Below are 12,173 nucleotides of genomic sequence, written 5' to 3' on the forward strand. Positions count from 1 at the left end.
CGCTGCCAGGGTGATTGAGCATCCAGAGGGGTAACCCATGATTCTTTGGCACAAAGAGAGTGTGGAGGCGTTACAATAATAAAGGGGTTAACTGTTTGGCAAGAGAGTGCTGCCAAGACGCCAATGCACATCGATGACCAGCTTGTCCCAGAAGCGCCAGCGCTGAAGCATCGGACCTTTCTAGATATGCGACAGAGATGATTTGTGGGGAGTGTAGTTCATTAACTCCTCTGAGAGTGCTTTTCTCTCTGTGTTTACTCAAAGAAAACAATTCCCAAAAGTGTATTACACTGCTTGTTGCACAGTAGTTCAGTCAGATCTACTTAACAGGAACACGGCACACACAGCAGGATTGAATGCAGGCACACGAGAACTCAGTTCAACAGTAAAATACTATGTATATAGTGCAAACAATAGCATCTGTGTAAGGCAAACCCTGCTGTAAGTGAGGCGCAAAGCTGCATTAGAAATACTTACAAAGCACAGAATACCTGAAGGGCAGGCTTTATAGGAGGAAGACGGCAACACCTCGATTCCGGTGATGACTCGGGTAGACTGGACTTGTTTCAGGTGTGTGGGCTACATTGACCCAATCAACAGAATTCTTCTCCATAACCAAGCTACGTTTTGGCAGTAAACAGCAAAATAGCTGTGCTGGCTCCTTGGGGCACCATTGCGTCAAAACTGCGCTTTGCAGCTACAAAAGGATGGCTGCTCCATCTTGCCAAATGTAAAATGGGCGAGTTGGAACAGGGACCACACAGAGAAAGGTGGCAGTTAGTTCTGGGGTGCACTCAAGAGAAGCAAATCAAAGCAGCACTGCTCTGCTGCTTGCAAACCCACAGTTCCCATTGAAAAAGGAAATATTTCACATTGAAAAGGATGCTGCTCTGATGCTATTTTCAACTGTTTTTCATCAAACTACTTTTATTAATAAGGCCTTGCCATGCCCATCCATATCCACATTGTGCTTCATCAGAAGAAAGCATGATCCCTGAATGTTGATTTTCCCAGATTTGGCTGACATATGTCAGCCAAATATGGGAAAATCAACAAAAGCTTTACTTAAGTTACACGGAAAAACGCATGACGTTTGCTACAAAATGTCAAAAATCACTGCTTTAAAAGAAAATCTAGCTCTCTGCGCACATGTGAATCTCCAGGCGCTATGGAAACCTCGGATACCGACCAGCTAGCCCAGTTACTTGGGGAACTAAGGGCAGAAGTGCATGCAGCCCGTCAGGAAACGAACGCTCTAAGAAGGGAACTGATTATTTCCAAGGAGCGAACAGATGATCTCGCTAGACAATTGCTACAGTCACAAGCCGGACAGACCCCGTTACCCGCATCTGGGGGAAATCTTCCTTCTACATCCTCTATGAATCCAGTGCAGATCAACCTACCTGGGAATGTACCTCTGGCTCCGCCCGAACGATTTTCTGGTGACCCAAAGAGGTTTGCAGTATTTATCAATCAGTGCCGGTTGCATTTCTTATGCCGGCCAGCAGCCTTTCCAACTGATCAAGCTAAAGTAGCTTTCGTGCTTTCGTACCTTAGTGGCAATGCGGCAGACTGGTCGATCCCTCTAGTAAATCAAGATGATCCGGTCCTCCATGATTTTCAAGCTTTTCAGCTCAGTATGGAAAAACTGTTCGCAAGACATTCACAGGGGCAGGCCTTGGACAATGAGCTTCTTTCGTTGCGACGCTATGGAAACCTCGGATACCGACCAGCTAGCCCAGTTACTTGGGGAACTAAGGGCAGAAGTGCATGCAGCCCGTCAGGAAACGAACGCTCTAAGAAGGGAACTGATTATTTCCAAGGAGCGAACAGATGATCTCGCTAGACAATTGCTACAGTCACAAGCCGGACAGACCCCGTTACCCGCATCTGGGGGAAATCTTCCTTCTACATCCTCTATGAATCCAGTGCAGATCAACCTACCTGGGAATGTACCTCTGGCTCCGCCCGAACGATTTTCTGGTGACCCAAAGAGGTTTGCAGTATTTATCAATCAGTGTCGGTTGCATTTCTTATGCCGGCCAGCAGCCTTTCCAACTGATCAAGCTAAAGTAGCTTTCGTGCTTTCGTACCTTAGTGGCAATGCGGCAGACTGGTCGATCCCTCTAGTAAATCAAGATGATCCGGTCCTCCATGATTTTCAAGCTTTTCAGCTCAGTATGGAAAAACTGTTCGCAAGACATTCACAGGGGCAGGCCTTGGACAATGAGCTTCTTTCGTTGCAACAAGGTAATCAAGACCTTTTGGCTTATATTGCGTCTTTCAACAGACTGATAGTGGAAACTCACTGGCCTGAGGACAAAAGGATTACGCTGTTTTATAGAGGTCTACGCGGAGAGCTCAAAGATGTGTTAGCCCAAGTAGTGAATTCCCCACAAGATTGTTCGGACTATATAGACTTAGTCGTTCAAATAGATCACAGACTGCAGAACAGGAAGGCCGATCGTTCTAAGTTTGATGCTCGAGTATTTTCCAAACCGCCAACTCCTTCCAAAGGAGTAGACTCCGGGGAACCTATGCAAATAGGGGGTCTGAAAGGTCCTCTAACACAAAAGGAGTGGGAAAGGAGAAAACAGTTGCAATTATGCCTCTATTGCGGAAACTCAGGGCACTTTCTTCGAGACTGTCCGGTGAAACCTGCCAAGAAGGCAGTAGGAGCTGCAGTTACCAAAGTTACAAACTCTGAGCAGGGAAACGACCTCGCCCGACAAGAATAGAGGTCCTCTTGCCGAGTGTGAAAACCAGTTCCGTGACCTCGCATTTCGTGATACCTATGGTCCTCATTAGCCCTGATAATCCGGATCGATTACATGCAATTGAAGCTTACGTCGACAGCGGTGCCCTCGGCAATTATGTGAATCATGAAATGGTTTTGAGGATGAATCTAACTCTTTGTCCCAAGGCTGTAAAGGACGTCATTACTACGGTGGATGGTACGGAGATAGCCTCCGGGCCAGTAACGCATACCACTCAAGAAGTGACGCTAGTAAGTCAAGATGGACACCATGAGAAGATCGTGTTCGATGTGCTCAAGGCCCCTCAGTTTCAGATTATTCTAGGAATACCTTGGTTAGAGAAACACAATCCTCTGATCGATTGGCGAGCAAGAACGGTCCAGTTTCCAGAATGTGTCTCTACTTGTCACCCTCCACCTGGTGTTGCACTGGCAGCAATTTCTTCAGAGACTCCCCAGTTACCTCCCGAATACCTAGAATACCAAGATGTTTTCCGGAAGGATCAGGCTAACTCTCTACCTCCTCATAGGTCTTATGACTGCCAGATCGACCTGATACCTGGATCTACTCCTCCTTGTAGTAGAATTTATGCCCTCACCGAGCCTGAGAACCTTCACCTTCGACAATACCTGGATCAATACCTGGCAAATGGGTTTATTCGTCCTTCCAAGTCCCCTGCTTCTTCAGCTTTGTTCTTCGTTCCAAAAAAGGAAGGAGACCTTAGAACTTGTATAGATTATCGCTCCCTGAACCAGATCACCGTTAAGAATAGATATCCGTTACCTTTGATCCCTGAACTCCTGGACCAAGTCAGAAAAGCATGCATATATACAAAGCTGGATCTTAGAGGAGCTTACCACTTGGTACGAGTAAAAGAGGGCGATGAATGGAAGATGGCCTTCCGCACCAAGTATGGGCTATTTGAATATCAGGTCATGCTCTTCGGACTTTGTAATGCCTCGGCCGCCTTTCAATATTTTATGAACGATGTCCTCAGAGAGCTCATAGATGTGTGTGTTGTTGTTTACATTGACAACATCCTCTTTTATTCTTCATCGGAATCTGAACATCGGAAACACGTGAAAATGGTCCTCGAAAGATTGCGTCAACACAAACTTTTCGCTAAGTTGGAAAAATGTGTTTTCAACGTGACTGAAGTTGAATTCTTGGGATTCATATTATCACCTGGCGGAGTGCGTATGGATTCAAAGAAGGTCGATGCAGTTCTCAAATGGCCATCACCATCCTCCGTAAAAGGTGTGCAAAGCATGTTAGGCTTCGCTAACTTTTACCGCAGGTTTATCCCTGAATTCTCTCGAATAGTCCAGCCCATCACTGCCTTGTTAAAGAAAAACAAACATTTTGAATGGTCTACCGAGGCGGAACAAGCTTTCCAGGATTTGAAGACTAAATTTATCTCTGCACCAATCTTAAAACACCCTCGCCCGAACTCCCCTACATCGTGGAAACTGATGCTTCAAGCCTTGCCATGGGGGCAGTTCTATCACAAAATGACCCGGTAACCAATCAGTTGCATCCCGTGGCATTTTGGTCCCGCAAATTCTCGCCTCCTGAAATCAATTACACGATTACTGACAAGGAACTTCTGGCTATCAAGTCTGCCTTTAAGGCTTGGCGGCATTATCTGCTGGGGGCCCGACACACCGTTACTGTGATTACGGATCACCGAAACCTGCAATATTTGAAAACCGCAAAAGCCCAATCCTCTAGACAACTCCGTTGGGCATTATTCTTTGCCGAGTTTGACTTCATAATTACCTATCGACCTGGTACAAAAAACGGTAAAGCTGATGCCCTTTCTCGGATGGGAGTGGAAGAACACTTGATCAACCCTAAACCTGTACCAATCATTCCCGAACAAAGAATTCTGGGTGTAATCGCCACAGAATCCATAGAGGAAGTTAAGGATAAAGCCAGGCAAATTGTAACTCCAGCAGACATACAGAATTGGCATCTGGAGGGAATGGACTTTGCAGTAAAGGACAACTTATTGTATTTCCAGGAACGATTATACCTACCCAGCACAGATTTACAGAAAAAAGTAATCTCTTGTTATCACGATTCTTTAATGGAAGGACATCCCGGTATGGCCAAGACCTCAGAAAAGATCAAGCGCTACTTCTGGTGGCCGTCTTGGAAAAAAGATATCAGAGACTTTGTAATGTCCTGTGGAGTATGCGCCCAAAACAAGAGTCAAAAGGAAAGACCAGCAGGCCTCTTACGCCCTATTGACATCCCACCTCGCCCTTGGCATATGCTTTCTATGGACTTCATCACCGATCTACCTCCATGCTCTGGATACAATACAATTCTAGTAATCGTGGACTTATTCTCCAAGATGGCGCATTTCATTCCACTCAAAGGCTTGCCAACAGCAGCAACTCTGGCCCGAGAATTTCTCGAAAACATCGTCCGACTGCACGGTTTTCCTTCGGTTCTAATTTCGGATCGAGGTAGTCAATTTATTTCTCATTTTTGGCGAAGTTTCTGTCGGTCGGCTCAAATTGATGTGAGACTATCGACCAGTCACCACCCTCAGACCGACGGACAAACCGAGAGGACCAATCAAACTCTGGAACAGTATTTACGCTGCATGCTGCAACAAACTGAAAAGACTTGGAAAGACATCCTTTTGATAGCCGAATATGCCTACAATAACTATGTCCATTCGGGAACTGGGAAAACCCCGTTTTTTCTTTTGTACGGCAGTCACCCTCGAACCTCGGAGTTGGATCCCCTCCAAGATCTTGAAACACCAGCAGTAGACTACCTGCATTCTACAATCACCCAAGCCTTTAAGGAAGCTGTTTCTCACCTTCAAAGGGCTAAAGAACAGTACAAGAAAGGAGCAGATCAACATCGGAAGGAAGCCCCTCAATATCAAGTAGGGGATCAAGTCTGGTTATCCACCAAATATCTACCTCTAAAAGGGCCACGTACATTCAACCCAAGATACCTTGGTCCCTATTCCATCACTACCATAGTAAACCCAGTAGCGGTCAAGTTGGACTTGCCCCCGCACATGAAGATACATCCGGTCTTCCACGTCTCTCTATTAAAACCCATGCAACCTCAAACCCGACTAACCAAATCTCCAAAACCTATCCTAGTTGATGGAGAACTCGAGTTTGAAGTCAAAAGCATTCTGGACTCCAAGATCTCCAAATCTAAACTATTCTACCTAATTGACTGGAAAGGCTACGGCCCCCAAGAGAGATCCTGGGAACCTGCTGAATATGTCCACGCTCCTCGCCTAATCAAAAGATTTCACCAAACATTTCCTGACAAGCCAAAACCCCCGAAGAAGCCCGGTTTGGGAGGGGCCTTGAGGGGGGGTACTGTCATGATCTCTGCTTCCAAAAGGTCAGGGTTTTCCCAACTCCCTTGGAAGCAGATCCATAACCCAGGTTCCGAGTGCCAACCAGTCCCAATTGGGACCTTTTGGACCCAGTCCTGGCGCCAGTGGCACCAGGCTCATAAATTTGCCCAGTCCCAGCGCTGGAAGCGCCGGGCTCATAATGCTTGGGTGGACTTACCTGCAGCATACCATGCTGCTAACTTGCCTGCCAGTTGAGTCTCTGATCCTCTTCTGTTTGGAACTACTTTTCCTGTTGGGTGGGGCAGGAGCCACTCCCTAGATTCAGAACACTGGAACTCTTCTGGAAAGCAGGAACTCTTTTCTTATCTAGGCGTGGCTGTGGAAGGAGACACCTAAGCACTACAGGAGGCTATTTAAACCACACCCGATGGATGAATCTTGCTTTGCGTTAATCTGCATCCTCAGCAGCAGAACGCTCATCGTGTCTTCTGCATCTGATCCTGGGCCTAAGGAAAAAGGCTTACCATTCTGAATCCAGTCTTCAGCAACACCTATAAAGACAAGAAAGAAAAGGTTAGCATTACGGTCTTCAGTGACAGCTCTTCACTTACCTGGTCCATCGGCTGTCACCAACGCCTCGCGCTGCATTCCGGCATCTGAAAGACAAAGGCTTACCTACTCTTCGTGCGCTCCGGAGGTCTTCACACTGCATTCCGGCATCTGAAAGACAAAAGCTTACCAACTCTTTGCACGCTCCGGAGGCCTTCGGCGCTGCATCCCGCATCTGAAAGACAAAACAAGGTGCGTTTAAAGACATTGGGGAACTTTAATACTCACGTGCCATTACTCCTTTCCACATCTAACCCAGTGGGTATTCCGGCACCCTGCAGCCGCCCCGAACTTGTACCTGCAAAATAAAAAGACACACAAAATAAAATAAAATAAAATAAATTAAACTGCATTGGCTGAATTTTGCAAGCTCCAGAACAGGTTTTTCCCTTCTGGCAAAACCAAGGCTTCCCCCAAAAGGAACCACCATACACTTCTAGGACACGAAAGTGATAATTGCTAGCTTATAAAACTTGGAATTGACCAAGACAAAGAAAATTCACACACTCGTCAGACATTCATCTGTGCTCCAGGCTGTGACAATAGAAGTTCTAGGACACTAACTTGTGAAGTGTAGGGGCCCATAAAATCTTCAATCAAACTGGGAACCCCCATCCCACACAAGGCTGAAGTGACAGTTGGTGGTAGCTGAAGAGAAAAAAAATGGTCCAATGAAGGACAAAAGCCAGCCCATTTGTTTCAAAAGACTATTTTTTAAGAAACTTTGAAGACTTTTTTTTTTGCACCAGAAATTTGCAAACATGTAAAAAGTTAACAGTTTTTATGTCATTTTGTGGGGTGTAATTTAAGATGGTGAAGCCTTCACCGCCACTTTGGGAACAGAAATGGCAGATAATTGGGTAAAGTATACCTGATGCCACTGCGAATTTCAATACTGACATGCCTAATGATAATCCACCCAGCTGTATAAAGTTATAGAATTTTAGGCCGAATATTTCAACCTAACAATGAACAAAAATTATTAGAAGGGCGACACAATGTCTTACAGACTGCAGAGTTGGACGGGCATGTGCTGCATAAAATATGTAACCTGCTTATGTAATTTGTTAAAATACTAACACTGTACAAATGTGCCATTTATGGCAAAACTGGATTTTAGCTAAAGTAACTGTGGGAGGGTCTGGATGTTGTAAAACTCACATCATAAATCTGGCAGAATGCCCTTGAAACCCAAAAAACTGAGAGCAAGGTGTCAACCAATATCCCTGACCAATCCAGTTGTTTAGAGGCGTGCTTAGCTAAGCCTGCCCCACCGTATAGTTCTATGATGTCAGCACGCATTATATAAAGGGTGGCTGACAGGACTAGACACACACTCTTTCCTGAATTTCCTGTGCCTGCGTTCCTGATTTTCCTCATCCATCTTGCTAGATTCCAGATCCCCCTTCAAAGGCCAAAGAATAGCTGATTCCAGATTCCACTGCAAGGCCAAAGCATTGCTGACCATCCCAGCAGGTCCTCAATCCAGAGACCCCAGATCTCAAAATCCCAATAACCAAAGGGAAAGCTTTTGTGCTCTTTTGGGAAGCCTCCTAAAACCAGACCGGCGTTTTGCCCACTAACTGCATGTCCTGCTTATCGGCTCCATCCCGCTGAGGCGTCGCTGTGCTGTGACCAGACCTTTGCCCAGCTGTCTTTTGCCATGAGAATCTTCCGTCCTGAGCCCTGGAGTCCAGAACCCGGTTGACTGTGCCTAATCCCAAATTTAAGAACTGACTGTGAGTATCCACATCCCATCACAGATAGTCTACCCCATCTTGATTTTGTCTTTGTTCCACTCTCTAAGCAACCCTATCCATATCCTGATAACTTGTCCAAATGTCAAAATTCTCTTTGATCTTGTCCTTGATCTCCAAGGGTTAGCGCCACTTTTCTCTTCATTTCTGTCTTGCATAGATCATAAGTCATTAGCAAAATTTTTATTAAATTAATTAATGTTCCCAAAAGAAAAGGGTTACACTGCGTGAAGGGTTATAACTGCAACATAACTTTTATTTTCACGGGTGGCGTTCCTCTTTCCTTACATCTAGTTTAAGTAAAATCTGCCTTTCAATTTAAAACCATTTTTTTTTCTTTTTCACTGCTCTATTTTCCTAAAAACGAACCTCACTCTACCTTCCAAATCTCTCTCAAGTCACCAGCTTTAGTCCTCCTTTCACTTCCATATTGTGCATTTATCACCCTGCCCGAAAACCACATTCCAATTCAGTATTTTTCACCCATTTTTTGCAAAAAACATGTTTTCATTAAAACTGCAAACTATACAAAATGCAACTTTCCATGTGTGAATTCGGCTGCACTCGGTTTTCCATTTTAATCTGCTTTGTGAACTGTGTGCTGTTATGATACTTTGCCTGATGGATGCTAGTGATATAACACCCCTGATACTGTGATAAAACCTATGCATATCTTTATTTAAACACACATATAATTAATTATTTATCAAAATCTGAGTGTCAGTTTAGGCTTTTCAAAATGTTTAAAATCCCTCTGATTTGGTGAGAGAAGGTTGGATTTTGATTCTGTTTGCTGCCTTTTATCCCTGATTACCTGTTGCTTCTTGCTATCCACTCAGAGTTTGAATATTTGTGGGTTGAGGGAACATTGCAGGTGGAAACCGTAACTTGGGTGCTATCTATCCTAATTCAAAAAGTGCTCCTATTCAATTGTGCTTTGGATATGTTCATGTAGAAAGTTAACCAAGGGTAGTTCAGTAGTTTTTATTGCAATTATCACCCCATTGGTGATTGCTGCCCAATATAAAAATTTGTGTGATTTTTGTGAATTCTAAAAATAGCATTCCTATTGAGCGCCACATCACAGGATAAGACATAATATTCAGGTCCTGTATGTGACGCCCGATTGGAATCCTTAACAGGTGTGCTGGTGCAGGTACACCAGGTCAACTGATTTGAGGAGCCTGGGGCTGCTGGGAAATGTAGTTTCCCTAGCCAAGTAGCTCAAGCAGAGTGCACAAAACCAAATACTGCTTTTAAAGTGAGTAGACTAACCTTATATGCAGCCAGGCACACAATCCACAAAAAGTCTTGGAATCTCACAAGTAATTACAAAAGTATTTCAATTTCATTGAAATCACAGTTAAGGCAGAGGCGGGGGAATAGATTTCTGGAAATAATACTTAATTTGAGCAGCTTTTTGTCGCACATGTTGTGGAGCATGAGGGAGAAAAAAGTTTTAATTGCAGGCCAGACACTAACAGCCGAATAGCCTTCGAGTCTAAGCAAACTCTAAGCAAGTATTAGCCTCAGTTAGTAATCCAGTGCTAGGCTCACCAGTCTGTGCGCCATGCAGGATGTTTTGTAGGCGGCCACAGTAGAATTAAAGATGTAATGTCACCAGCAGGAGCAAAGAAAACTACAGACTGCCTCCAGTTGCTGATGCCACTCACCTTGTACCTCAGACAGAAAATGCCCTCTCCCCTACTTCCTACACCCTTTGTTACCTTGTCCCGCCCTTTAACTTCTGTCACTCTCTAGACTGCCTATGCCCTTTCACCGCTACTGCCTCCTTGCCCTCTATGAACTCCCGCCCACCTCATCTGCACCATGCACTCCTACCCCCTTACTCTAGTGACACCACGTAGCCCTTTGACTACCCCTTGGCTGTCACTGCCCCCTTTTTACTACATTGCACCCCTTTATAAGCTACACTCTTCATTGCCCTGTTTGCCCCTTATCCGCTGTAACCCCCATTTTACTAGTGCACAGCCCCCCCACACTCATGATTCTTCATTTCTGGCCTACCTTCCGGCACTGCTGCCCCCAACCTCCAAGGCTTATCCCCAAGTCAACCCCACTGCATCCTCTGGGACCTCTGCCCCACAACTCCAGTAGAAAAGCTGATTCCCTCCTCCTCAGATCGGAACCTGCTGTGGTGGCCCACTCCACACAGAACTATCTTGCCTCCTTCTCTGCCCCGCAACAATGTGCACCCATCAGTGATGTGGACCAATCGTGCTGCCCTATTGCCGATCAGCACAACACACGGATTTCACAACATGGAATTACAAGTTGCTACCTACATTGAGACACCTTGGGAAAACTAAGAGGAGGAACGTTTGCTGAATGAGTTTGGAGCAGTCAGAGCAGTCCGCGAAAGACTAGAAGGAAGTCCTTTTTGCAAAGTTGCAGCTTAACGGTTCGGTTGCCAAAGCTTTGGATTACGGGGTCCTTTGACTCTGCAAAAGGTACTGTTTCACACCCACATGTATGCACGTACGTATTGGGGTGGTCGATGTAGTAACTGTGGGAAAAGCAGTGCTTTTGTCTTTGTTAAATGGTTTTTCTTCAGAGTATTTTTCCCTGTTATGCCTTGGGCAGACTTTTGAGACAGTTTTATTAGTATGCCTGGCAAAGCTGTGGCTAACAAATATTACAATTTGAGGAAGAATAAGCCATTTGGGAATTCAGCCAAGACTCTGAAGGTGACAGCAGCTCACCAAACCCCTCTTAACATGTTGCATATCACCTTGGAGGAGAGGCCTCCTAAACACTACGGTCAAAAACACAATGTGGCAAAATTACCTCTTTCTTTATGCCAGAGGGGGGCAGAGCACAGGGGGCCAACACACCCCTGGGAAGTCAGCCACCTACCATACATAGGTTTTTGGAGGATCAGAGACAGAGTGTGGGGACTTGAGTGTGCGATGACAGCAGTAGAACCTGAGCCAACACTAAATCAATTACAACAAACTTAATATACCACAACCGCATACCCAAAGCATCCACGGGTAAATGGTAATATGCTCATTTATTTGCTATCAGTGGGCTTATAGTATGTATTAGTGTTTCACCAGTGGGGCATACTGTATACAGTCATGTATATTTACATATAACCAGCACCATCTATGTTAAAACCTGCAACACATTTTCCCAGAAGCAGGATTGCCAGCATGTCTCCATTCCATTTGGGAGATGCTGGTCCAGTCCTGTTTTTTTTTCTTTGCATTCTGTGAGTAATTTTCCTAGAATTGACCATGATAAATCCAGAACCATAAATCTGAGAATGAAACAATAAAACTAGGACTGGACTAGCATCTTCAGAATGGATTAGGCCATGTTATCATCCATGTAGTGGTCTTATTGCATCACTACTCACCTGCAATAAGAAAATGTCATAAGTACCCTACTAGAATATTATTTTACAGTTCAGCTGTGTTGGCAAATTGCATGTTGGCCTGCCAAAGCCAGTCCTAAGTTTTGAAAGCAGGTCCCTGAGCAGAATTCCACCTGCCACTTTTCAGATACCTTCATTCTGAACTGCCTACCGATCAAAATTCAATATAGTTAGTTAAGAATACAATATATGTAACAAAGCTTATTTAATAAATAGCGCACAGAGTACAGAAGACAATATTCTGTTGCAATGTTACTACACATCTTAAAATAAAGCTACTTGCAAAACTAACATATTTAAACGTTTTAAGA

The sequence above is a fragment of the Ambystoma mexicanum genome, chromosome 5q, assembly GCF_040938575.1.
Source record: "Ambystoma mexicanum isolate Mex_15411 chromosome 5q, UKY_AmexF1_1, whole genome shotgun sequence".
Taxonomy (NCBI): Eukaryota; Metazoa; Chordata; class Amphibia; order Caudata; family Ambystomatidae; genus Ambystoma; species Ambystoma mexicanum.